Here is a 13,127-nt window from a genome sequence, read left to right as displayed (position 1 = left end):
TGATGTTTAGACAGAAGTATCAAGAAGTATCTACATCAGTGCAGCATCATGCTGTGCACTTATGTTATTGGTAATTTCTAAACAATCACCACACTTTTAACTAAGAAGGAAGAAACTAATTACATTCAGCAGAGCAGAAACAGGCCTAAGATCACAAGGCTGAGAATTTTGGTTCTACAGTATCAATCCTAATAAAACAACATTAAGGATACATTACAATATCTACTTCATTACATATTTCTTAAATAGCACCCACATCTTCCACTTGAATACACAAGGACTGATCATGAGATTAGAAAAGCAGGTAATTCAACATTTCATAACCAAAATCATCTCCTCCTTTTTTTCCTCCTTAAACAGTCAGTGGGAGAGGGAGTAATGATTTCCTATTCTAACAGATTATCAGCTAATTGATAGTCTTATTGGGCAGAAAGAGCAAGGAGGGAACAGTAGGAATAGATTACATCCTGCTGACTCAACACAGCTCAAAAAAGCCCTGTATTTGAAAGCAGGAAGGAAAAATACTCACGATGGATAAATTCCTTCCCATCCCCTCAAAGAAAAGGAATATGATATTTGCATGCAAATCCCCATGAATGATCATTTCCATGTATTTCCACTGTATTTCAGGATGTTGACATGTTACCCGATCTTGAAAATTCCTGAATACGACTCTGTTGAATTGTATTTGTCTCTACTAAAATTATACTGCAATTGCCAAGAAACTGCATTTCTCTTGAGAGAACCTCAGCAAAGACAATCAAGTAGCACGCAATGAAAGTTAGGGGTTGATTTCCCCTCCTAAGAAAGATGTGTTCTTCTTGAGAAGGTCATGGACCACCCAAAAGATCACAATAAACTATGGACAATTAGCTAAGGTTTTGGCCTACCTAGTAATTTTGAAGCAGGTAGGTGGAACATTTTACCACACAAAATCTACAATGCACAGCTGGAAACAAAAGAGTAAGTACACAGCATTTAGACTGCCAAGTGGTTAAAGGCATACAGAGGTATCCAACAGGATGTAAACATACCCTGTCACAACTAAAATAATTTAAAATTGTTCTTTTTTTACAAAGGAGTTATTCAGAGTGGGGTCTAACTCTTAAACAACATTATTTTGCTGTTTAACTGCCATGCCCACTACTGCTGATAAAATGCCACCCACCAAGGGGAAAAAAAAAATCTTTACAGCAGACAAAAAGCTTTGCCAGTGGCAATACCACTGAAAAAGTAACTTTTAATAGGTGTTACAATTGAAACAAATTGCTGAATTATATATTTTATTTAAATTCAGCTTTAGCATCAGACTACTTTAAAACGTAAACAAGCATAGTTTAGTGCTGTCAGTTATTCGTTCTTAGACTGTGTACAGGTGGCACATATTGAAAAAAAAGATTGCCAGGACACATTCTCACTCTCTCTCCCTGGGAAAGACAAAAAATACTGAAGGATCCAAGAAGGAAAAGAGGTGCTGCTGACTAGTTTCAAATTGTACTGCGTCACTCTTCCATTCATTCAGCTGTATAAATGCAAGATATAGAATGAAAAATATTACTGATATTCCCAGTGCACCGAAGTAAAACACACAATTTACTTGTATACACTTTTCTTGGATTTGAATGCTGATGTCCACAGAGCTTTTACCGCAAGTTTCCATTTGTTTTCCTTATGGAGAGAAAGACTGAAAGGAGGAAAAGAAGGGAGAAGGGATGCACATACTACCTACAAAAATAAAAGAAAACCCTTTAAACTAAAAGCTTACCATTTCAGGCAGCTTTTAGTTAGAATAAAAACTACATTCATTCAATGTCACACTTGTAAAATATTTCTTAAAAAGCCCCCTACCTATTCTCTTCCCTCAAATCCCCTTCAAATCCTCTGCTATCATATCTACAAAAGCTTGATAACAGCGTAGGCAACGCAGTATTGCAGAACAATTCATAACCTTGGATGTTGAAGTTTAGTATCAAATGTTGTTAGCAACATACCTTGATTCACAAATATTTTTTCACGCATACTGTATCATACATATTACTCTACATACACTATTTGTAATAGAATTGATTTTCAAGCACAGTTTACAGATAAGACACACAACTGTAGAATGCATCTTTTTAAAAATAATATTTTAAAACTTTAGAACCTCCACAGTGTTGAAAGGCTGCCCTCAAATGACCGTGTCCGGATGAAGGCAGCTATAGCATAAGAAGTATGGAGTGTATGCATCCTTGGGCACCACAGGGCACACAAATGTACTCTACTGTTCCCTCTTCTCCTCCCGATGCCAGCATAAACGCTCACAGTTATACTCTCCTACCAATGTGTTTGGATGTCTCAGCAGTTCAGGCATTTCTTCTTTTTACACAGTAATGTCATAGACTGGTTTACAACACAACTTTAGTCTGAGATCTTCAATAGCCATATTAAAAACAGCAGCTAACAAAAACATCAAGAATAGAACAATGACCTGAATTTGCAATTAGTGTCCAGGTACTTGTGAATCCCTCATGGTCCAATTAACCCTCATTTGGTTCAGAAATTCTCACCAGTACCCAAGTTTCCCAGGAGATATTCAATTTAAGTAACAGTTTACTGACTTGATAGGCTATAAAAGTCTTTAATTAAAAGAATATATTTAGATTAACTTTCTTTATCCACTTGTATTATCTGACTCTTTGTGCTACACAAAAGGCGAAAGATACAGGAGTCATGCAATACTGAAGGGTTGATTCTCATTTCATATTACCCATTTTAAGACTGATACCTGAGGGACTTAAGCAACTGCATAACATGGCAGAAAGCCCAACAAAGCTGTTGACATTACAAGAAAATAGTCTTAGGCACTAGAGGGAGCATCTGCCTTCACAGTCACTGAACAAATGTTTCCATGTCCCTACAACATATTCTGTATTATACGCAAAAACAATTTTGTGTGCTGTGTGTAAGGTACAAGTCCTACCTTTCCCATGAAAAATAAACAAATAAAAGTAAAAGCAGTATTATAAAACCATCATGTTAAACAAATATGCCTTCTTGTCTGTTTAACTTATTCAACACTAATTTTAAAATATTTTCCTAAATTTCAGATTCCAAAAGTACACCTTTTCTGCAGAATTATCAAAATAGCCTAACAGCATTAGAATATCATGGCTTGCACTGTTCAAGAAATGAAAGCAATGACATTTTACTTTAAGGCCACAGTTTCAGACTTCTGTAGACACCTACATCTTGGCTAGCTGCCTAGACTCACCACGAGAGAAGGGCATTTCTGGGCTGTGATTCACCTGACCAGTTCTAGGCAACTGTCAGAGGATTAATGTGTGAATCATACTCCCCAAGCACTACTTCTGTGAGCAGCAAAAGTAGCTGAACTCACCCGTGGATGCATACGCCACAGATAATTAGCTCACAAGGTCCGCACCCAAAAACATAGAGAGAGCACACTAAGAAAAATGATATGTGGCAACATCAGTGATTTTAAACTGGGGGGACTGTACAGTGGATCACAGTGGCTGGTTACCAGTGGAGTGTACTGGCAGCATGAACTTATTGTACATTCTCTAGTACTGTAAAACTCTTCATTCTTGCTACATGTAACAGATGCAGTTAGGAAAGCAAAGATACAAAGTGCAGAAATCCTGTAATACAGCTTACAAAAAATAAGACAATCTAAATACCTATCAAACTTGCATAGAGAACCATTTGAGATATTATTACACTTTCATCCCCTTAGAGTGATGGGAAACAAAGTATCTGCCACCTATGGTTCTCCTTAATGCCTCAGCCTTGCTGTGAATTCCTTTGCTTACTGGCAGGTTTACATACTCACTTCAAGATAGCCCTCAGCTCTCTGCCTGTCTGGATGCTGCTAACTGAAACACTGCTGAGAATCACAGCTTAGTTTTAACATGGCAGCTCAGTAGCCACGGTTTTAATATCAGGCATTATGTTCCCACACCTTGTGCCAAGCCCTGAAGCAGGAAATTCTATTTTCAAATGCATCAAATTGGTACTGCTGCAGTCAAGGTAATGAAATCATGTAATTTTAGCTTGTTGTGTGGTTTCTTACTGTTGTCTACAATGATCAGCCACATCAAACAGGATTTAAATTTTGGGAAGAAATACTAACTCTGCCTATGTCCTCTAAACAAAGTACAGTGACACTGGTTCTCCAGAATTTTTATGAGAAAGCTCCTTTCTTCTTCCCCTTGGCACAAAGGTCATTGCCCATTGTGAAGGACAATGTAACACAAAGGCAAAATTGCCACAGTTTCTTCAGTTATTGTTCCAAATTTACAAAGCAAAGTGATCTCCAAATAGGACTTTTACTGAAAGAAGGTAAGATACCAACAGCCTCTAAAGTCTGCTAAGAGTGTTCAAAGATGGGTTCACAAACCCACCAGTTTTGACTCTAATAAAGCTGAATATAAAATTTTGTTCCAAAGAGATCTGAGCTCCTGTAAATTTCAGATCTCTTTGAAAACACTTCTCTTTGCATTTCAAACATTTTTGCAGTAGTGTTGCAAAGCCTCCAGAAAGCTAACATAAGCATTTATCTTTAAAGGAATAATACAAAAATAAATACAAAAAAATCACGAAAATAAAACTTAAGATTCAGCCAATATACAGGATTTCAGAATATAAATATATATATATACATACATATATTTGGTACTGCAGTAATTAGGCAGCTGGAAATTCCCATCAGCCTTGAGGTTTGTGAGTCACAAAGACTGTGCCTGAGCTACAGGGTACCTGACCTGAGCATGTACGGGTGCAGGGGAAAAAAGAAAAATAAAATAAATAAAAAGGGACAACACAATTAGAAGGAATTACTGCACAGTCTAAACTTGTCCCAACATGAAATTGGGACATCACAAGACCAATAATTTAAAGATGAGCAGAGGTGAAGAAATAGCCTTTCATCTTTTTCACTTTCTCCATTTATTGAGTGTGAGCCCCTGCACGACCAAAATGCTCAGTTCCTTTGTGTTAGATACAAAATATATTTCTCCCTCTGCAAGAGAACTACCCGTTTTCAAAAAAATTATGTGAACTCAGATTCACTTGCCAGAAGATGTGTATTTTGAGCAACCGAGAGACACAGAAAATAAAATCTTTGATTCCTGGGTATGTGGGAGTCATATTGTTGCCCTCTGTGAGCCTTAAGGCAGAGGTGATAACACTACAAGGATGAAACAATTGTGGAATCAGATAACCCCGTATTTTTCTCTTGTGGAAAAAAAAAGTTAAAGTTATTGTGATCAGTAATACCATACTATTGAAGCAGAACATTTTAAGTCTAGGAAATTACTCCTTCCTATTGCTATCTGGTTTTAAACAGCAGGCACAACTACTTCAAGTAACAACTTCCTAAAGACCTATTTAGTTATCTAAAACATATGAATTTTTAAAAAGCAGCTAAAAAGACATGTATGAAAAATCATTGGTTCTGATCCACAAGCTTAATTCTGTTTGACTGGGACCACAAGCATTAAAAGCTACATCTGGTGCTAGGTGAACTAAAAAATACAGTAGACCACACTCAGTCTAGGACAATGAAGAAACAAAAGTCATGTTTCATGTTTATGTCTCCAAGACATATTAAACAGTTTAAAGAATGCTTCATAACTCACATCAGCTCCTTCTCCCAGTTACCAGGACAGTTTCACCCTCCAAAAGCTCCATAGCAGTGTTTGTTTGGTCCACAGGCCAAGCACAGTGCATTGTACATCATGTTGTGAGAGGGAAGGCTACAGACTACATATTCACTTCACTCCTCTTCCATTCCCTGTGCTTTGTGGAGTTAAAAAAAAAGAAAAAAAAAAAAAGCCCTCTCTGTAGAAACTGAATTCCTTCTATGCTTCAAAAACAAAGCTTCAGCTATACAGGAAAGCTCTAATTTTTTTTTTTTTTTTGGGGGGGGGGGTTTGTTTCGGTTTTTTTTAATTTAAAAGTAAAATCTGCCAAGGCTGTATCTCTTCTGAAGATTACAGATAGTTACGTTGTTTTCATAAGCTCTGAAAACACATATTAGAGCCCCCTAACCATTTTCTTTACAAACTGTGGAACACTTGCTGTATCAGAAGCAATCCATAAATATGTATTACTACTTCATAAATATGTATTGTGTTACAGATGAAGAAAACAACTGAGTAGAAGACCACATAATTGGTATGGTCCTTTATTTAAAAATGAAAAAAACCCCACGTAATTCCACTGGGAATTACTTTACATGTAAGCATGGAAAGATAGTATAGCAAAATAGTTTCCAGTTCTTTGTACTTGAACATAACATTTTTGGGTTTTGAGCTTTTTTTTTTATCAGGTTGGGCTTCTATCTGTTTATTTATTTATTTAGGTTCACGTTTTGGTTTGTTCTGTATCTTTTTTTTTTTTGTTTGTTTAAGTTCTGTTAAATTTAAACTGAGGCAAAAGCAGTGCAGACTGAGCTCCTTGGGTTGTTGGGAGGACATTAGATAGGGCAGTTTTGTATTCATCCGCATGGCAACTGCGCTCATGCAAGTCCACAGCATCTTGCACTTTGATCATTGCATTATTTTTCTTTCTAAGGTTGGCAAATGCAACAGTGCTCAGTTGTGATCACTTCCTGAAGCTATTGCTTTGAGTATGCCACCCACATATTTCATCTCACATTTCCTATTAGGCTGAAAGAAATGTAGGCACATTACTGTAATTTCATGCAAGTTCTTCTTATCAAGCAAGCTAATCAGCCATTTGAAGCCTGGCTGTATATTTTGAAATTCATAAATACAAGAAAAAAAATTAGTTGGTTGAACTTCCCTTAGAAAAATATGCAGGTTTTCAAATTTATTCCTCCCATCTAAATTGCTCCAAATTTAAGAAGATATCTACAGATCATCCAGGAGCTGCACTCTCCTCAAACACTGGGCAGAGTCACTGGTGAAAGACAAAAAAAAAAAAAAACCCAAAAAAATAAAAACAAAAAAAGAACAAAGAAGGACAAAAAAAAGAAAGAAGGAGAAAAAACAAAAGAAAGCTCTTCAGCACTGAGCTGATGTGAGCTGTTGGAAGTCACACACAGGTTCATTAGTTTAGGCTATGGAATCCTTGAGCAACTTGAATCAACAGAGAGGAAGAAAAGACCTGAAGCCCAAGACTCACCATCCAGAAAAAATAATTTACTAAAGCTTTGCTTTGGTGCAGAATTAGAAGGCAGAAGAACAAATTCTGTATAACTTTTAAAGTAAAAATCAACAGTGATAATATCAGAAAATGGTAATTATTTTTTATTTTTAAAATAATGGAACAAACAAGATTATAATGAAAGAAGGATGCTCACTACTGGGAATATCACCTGTACCTCAGTTCATCAATTAGACATTATCCAACTGCATATTCTTCTATGCAAAATGGTGTCTTGTAGACATTGAAGATCTCTAAGCAATTATTAACACATGTGTTGCAGGCTGCTTTGCCAAAGACGAGCGTAAGAAAAACCAAGAATCATAATATAAGCAAGGCATAAAGGTAGGGATTTGAATCACCTCCATGCCCAAAGACACACCCTTTGGACTCTTGAAGTCTTTGATATCATTTGTAAAGGTAATTATACATCCATTCCCAGGGTTAAGCCTGAAGAATTTCCAACCCACAAGGCACATTTTAAGTGCTGCAGCTTGGAGAATCCAAATCAAAGTGAGCTAGTCTACTCCAGAAAGAAAACTGTAAAAAAAAGGCAATAACTTAATTTGCAGGAGAAACTCGAGTTGCTCCAACATCCTTACACATATTCCATCCATGTATCTTCACAAATCAACAGTGAAAGAGGTCTGCAATACTTCATAACATCTATCATTCTTTCATTATTTTTTTCCACACAAAATTAGAGAGCTGTTTAGAATAGCATGAAAAACACCAGGCTACAGAGAAGGGTCATCACCAAGAACACTTCAAAAAGTGACATGGTCACAGACTGTATCCTACCATGTACAGCATCACCAGTATGATGCCTTACAGCAGGCAGTCAGGGTGAGAACCCTGTCTTTCTATGAAACGACGTATTCTCTTTTGGCAGAGGAAGGTTTGGGTTATACATCTTCAATTTTCAGACAAAAACAGTACTGCCATCTGAATATAACATAACACTACTGTTTAATATTCTGCAATTTAAATGAAAACAACAGCAGACTTTGCAATTCAGTAACCTGAGGTTCTAAATTAATGAACATGAGATGATGAGAGGGGAATATAAATGAAAGGGCTCAGCACTAGAACTCCCACAAATAAAGATCCAAGGATTTGAGAAACAACTTACAAAAACATCTGATTGTTTCACTGCTATTTTTCAGTAAAGACTGGAAATACAGCACTATTTTCTGGCAATCCACTGACGCAGCTCTTTATTGAAACTAAGTGTCTTATTACAAAATGAAGATATCATTTACTGGGAGTTTATGAGTAAGAAATTATTTTAGACTTTCTAATTTACCTCCCATCCAAACACCATAAATGTCTCATTGTTCTCCCGAGAGCATGTCTCTGGTGGAATATAAAGATGGTGCTTACAGCAGCATTTTGAGACAGTTAGTAGTTAATCATATGCAAAATTGTTAAAAACTAGGGGACCAAATAATTTTTAAACCTCCCTCATGCATCATGCGATTGTGCTGTTGGGAGTCTGACAGCCTGATGAATACTGGGTCAAAGTTTTGCAGAACACAGTGTTTAGGTGACTGAGTAGGTAACACAGTTATAACAGCATGATAATTACAAGGAGAAAAGGCTTATGGGAAAGCCTTACAGGAAATGCAGACATGTGTAAACATGTCCCTCAGCAAGGGAACAGAACAAAGGGCTCTAAAATTCAAGTGTGAGGGCAGACTCACAGAACACAAGAAGGGCAAGCACTCTATGTCGTATTTAAAATGCCTTCTTAGTATCATACTGAAATAGGATGCAAGGCTTGTCTACATCTCATGAGATTTTTCCTGTTCATCTATCAGAACTGACTGCCACTTCATTTCTTAATTCTTTGGACTCCCATTTGATTCCTCTTTTGGGCTGATGTCATTGCCACTCAAACAGATGTAAGATAGCCTGCAGCCCATACATATTCAAACCCTAATTAGAAAATCGGAGTAGAAGGCAAGACATTCTCTCACAGGACCACATATACTATGGTGACCAGAGAACCCCTGTTAATCACCATTAAAGGACGACCTCCATGTTCTAAACCAAGTCTCTGGATTTTGTCCCATGTGGAGTTTGTTATGAAAGGGTTTTACCTTACCTGTCTTTAAAGCAATGACTTCAGGGACTTGTCCCGTTGTGGGCTCAACAAAAAGGCAGTCAGACAACCTAGCATTAGCCCTATCATCATGTCAAGAAAGTTGCTGCTCATCATATCTTTTGCTATTAGATTGCTATTAGATCTTGATGATCCTGAATTTCATTAGAAAAACCAAAACCACCCAAGCACACACCCACAAAACAAAATCCCAACAAAAACTGGACCACAAAAAACAAACAAAAAACCCAAACCAAAACTCAAACAAAACACAAAAAATTCAAACAAACAGAAAAACCCAAAAAAACAAACCAAAACCCAAACAAAACAAAACAAAAAATAAACCAAACAAACAAAAAAAAACAACAAAAAACAAAAACTCAAAAAGCAAAATGATCCCCAAGCTCACCTTTGTACACTAAGGGTAGCAATCCATAGGAGTTTCAAACTCTGAGCCTATTTCTGCAGAGAAGCCCAAGAGGCTGAGTTTTGTTGGTTTGCTTCAAGCACACCACAGTTAGCAGCGCAGCTCCACTGGCCCAGTGTGAGCAACCTCTGACTCCTTGGCTGCCTGCTCCTCTCAAACATGAAAAGAACTGCATGATTTCAACAGTCAAAAAAGTCTTTGAAAGCCACACTGATTCCCCTACTACATGAGGCAATAAAACACAACGTCTCAGTCTCCTCTTGAAATGAATTATGTTTTGAGCACAACTTATTCCTAAGCTGATTTTCTATGACTAACTTCTGGAAATGAAAATTCCAACATCTTAGTGTGAATTTTCAATAAAGACTGTGAACCACATTCACTGACTTGCCCAAGAAGGAATATGAGACAAAGAGAAGCCTAAAATCAAAACTAATTCAATTAGGGTGTTGGAAGTCCTGTCAACATTACAATGTGAGGTTTTGCAGTTTAGTAGCATAGCTATATACATAAAGCCATACAAATACATGTTTCCTTTTTTCCATGTTTTACAATATTTTTAGTATGTCACAAGTAAGCCTAAAATTATTTTTCCTGGACACCAGTATGCCTGATAACCTTTGTAGAGTATCTGGCTATTAAGTGTGGAAACTCACTTTTCAACTTGCACAGCACTGAAAAATGCCAGTTTACACTATTTATTCTCCCTTTTTCACATTTTGGGGAAAAAAAGGAAAGAAAATTTATAATAATAATATTATTCAGAATATCATATTCAGAACTTTGGAAATGCAAAAGAGAACAGGTCTAAAATCTGACTGGGTCTCACAGAAGTGAAAAACACATCTCTACTTACTGCTTAGCTGGCTAAGCCACTGTTTGTGTGAGTGCCAAAGAAAATTAAATAATATTCATTTGGAAGGCATTCAAGGTTTCATTTCACATGATTATAATGAATTAAATGCAGACAGCATTCACAGCATCAAAAGTACTCAATCAAAATAAAACAATGAGAAAACAGGCAAGAGAGCATGATGATTTAAGTATGAGCAATTCTATCAGAAAGCAAATAAGTTTCAGTGACACAGACAGGGGAAAATAGGTAAATCCCCTACATTACACTTGGCCTTTTAGTTTTCTTGCACCTTCCGTAGAATGAACACCATTTGTTTGAAAATGTATAATAGTACATTAAAAAGTGAAACAGACTTGATTGACAGAGAGGGACAGGGATTAAAATCCCCAAGGTTTACTAGCCTAAAGGCAGCCATGACAAACTGCTGCCAGTTGCCCAAAGCCTGCACAGCTACTCAAGCACACAATCCTCAAAATAGTAATATGTGGCTGAGGACAATCCCTGCTGTGCAGAGCTGAATTTCAAACTGGGCTCAAGAGAAGGGAAAACATCAACACAATCACACACCAGTCACTCACATCCTACATTCATTATCAGGTTTTTCAAAGGAATCCCCAAGGCAGCTATATTTCAGAGAATTGAAGGTTTAAAATAAAAGAAAAGGAAAAGAAAACCAAAGCAACTCCCTCTACTCAAAACTGTATTTATTCTATTTTATAAATGGGCAATAAAACATATGAAATAAAATCGCTCAAGTAGACTTCAAGACAAAAATGATTTTTGGAAAGTGAAAAATAAATACTAAGAGAATGCATAACAAGAATGACACTGCTACCAGGCAACTGAATGCTAGCCAACACAAATTCTTAGCCGAATACTATATACTTATAGCTTACTTTCCAGTAAACCCTGGAAAGAAATCTTGATTTGATGTACAGAAAAGTATAGCTACCCCTCTTGTCCCTTCCTATGTGAAAATTCTGTGTATCATGGCAAGTAAGTACCAAGTGCCAGCAGTAGGATGTGATATGTTAATGTGTTCTAATTTTGATTACTTCAGCAGAACTGATGTGCGAAGAAATTAAAGTCTCTGCATTAGACAAATTAATAGAGTTTAGGATGAATAAAATACACAATTAGAAAACTGTTTAAATTAAGAAGAGAATTTGCATAGAGGAGGGGACATGACATTCATTGAATGGCAGTCTACTGATTATTTTTTTGTACGTGTTTTCTGGTGTCAGACTGAAATTTTATTTATTAGGGTACCCTGAACAGGGTTGGAAGAAACTAATAAAGGCTTCAGAAGGATGTGTGTATTTTACTGATCTAATGTGCTTCAAAAAAGCCAGTACTAGTCAAAAATAAGGCAACATTTAGTAGTTCATGCAGAGAGTAGGCAATCAAAACACAGACATCTTACTGATATGTTACATGTGCAGATGAGAATGTTAAGTACAGCCTGGGAGTTGTTGGTTGTATTTACGTTCATTTTACTGCAAGACCTCCACAGTCCTCATACAGCACTGACCTAGTGGGAATTCTTCTTTCATACTGCCCCTTTACACTGGTGGGAAGTATTTAATAAAAACCTCTGAGATTAAACAGATCAGAACAGTTAGTGAGACTGAATGCAGCCAGCAATGTCATTGTCATTACCCCATTGAATGAATTACCTATCATTCTCACAAACAAAATGTGGCAACCAGCAAACCCTGCTTGTGTCGGGCACAGATGGGAAAGCTCCCTCCCTCTGCTAATTGTCTGGGAAGGAAACTCATTAAATAGCATTTTTCACCTGTCACAGTCCAAGAGCAAACTCAGCAGCCCTCTCTGCTGCCCACTTGTAGGGGAAGGCATAGCTGGTGCTACACTGAGTTCTCTGCTACAAAACAAATGCCCTGTTTCTTAACACAAAAGAGCAAAGGACCATCCCTCTAACAATTAAGTTCCAGTAGACCGTAATGTCATATGCACAGTTAAGTTTCTATCGTCACCCCAAATAAATGTTATAATTCCTCATTTTCATAGGCAGTAAATCATAAATAATCTAGAGGATTAGTTCTGTATTTTCTTACGGGTTTTTTTTCCTTCTCATTTAAATCACTATCAGCACAATGAAGCGTTATGAAAAGACATTTTGATTTAAAAAATAGGAAAATAGAGTGTTTTCAAGTTACTTTTACTTTTGCATAAAACAGGCCCATTATTTGCACTTACTAGAAAAAAATTAAAATATAATACAGAGTGATTTTTTTCTGCTTTGTGCTGTTTTATTATACTATTTAATTTAATAGCATCATAATTTTGTAAAATTCAAAGAACAGAATGCATATACAACATTAGTGTAAATCCATGCTAGACCAGAAAATCTTTAACTTCTGTGGTACACTGGTATAAAACAATAGGATTTGATCTTTGGCATTTGCTAGAATTGTTAAAATAATTCCTACACACTTGTGCTACTTCATTGGGATGTGAAATTTGCCAGTGGACTCAGAGAAAAATTAATTACTGCACAGAAAAAATCTTACACAATTAGGTTCAAACAGAGTAGATATTAGTAGAGT

General features: G+C 36.6%; 1 protein-coding gene across 1 annotated transcript in view; it reads right to left on the bottom strand.

The window, feature by feature from the left end:
* The window catches only part of LOC134041888 (SAM and SH3 domain-containing protein 1-like), a 522,564-nt gene that overhangs the window by 430,642 nt on the left and 78,795 nt on the right, over nucleotides 1-13,127 (bottom strand). The window lies entirely within an intron of this gene.

Source organism: Cinclus cinclus, chromosome 3, assembly GCF_963662255.1.
Source record: "Cinclus cinclus chromosome 3, bCinCin1.1, whole genome shotgun sequence".
Classification (NCBI taxonomy): Eukaryota; Metazoa; Chordata; class Aves; order Passeriformes; family Cinclidae; genus Cinclus; species Cinclus cinclus.
Note: the sequence above shows the minus strand (reverse complement) of the source record. Positions and strands in the feature narration are given on the sequence as shown.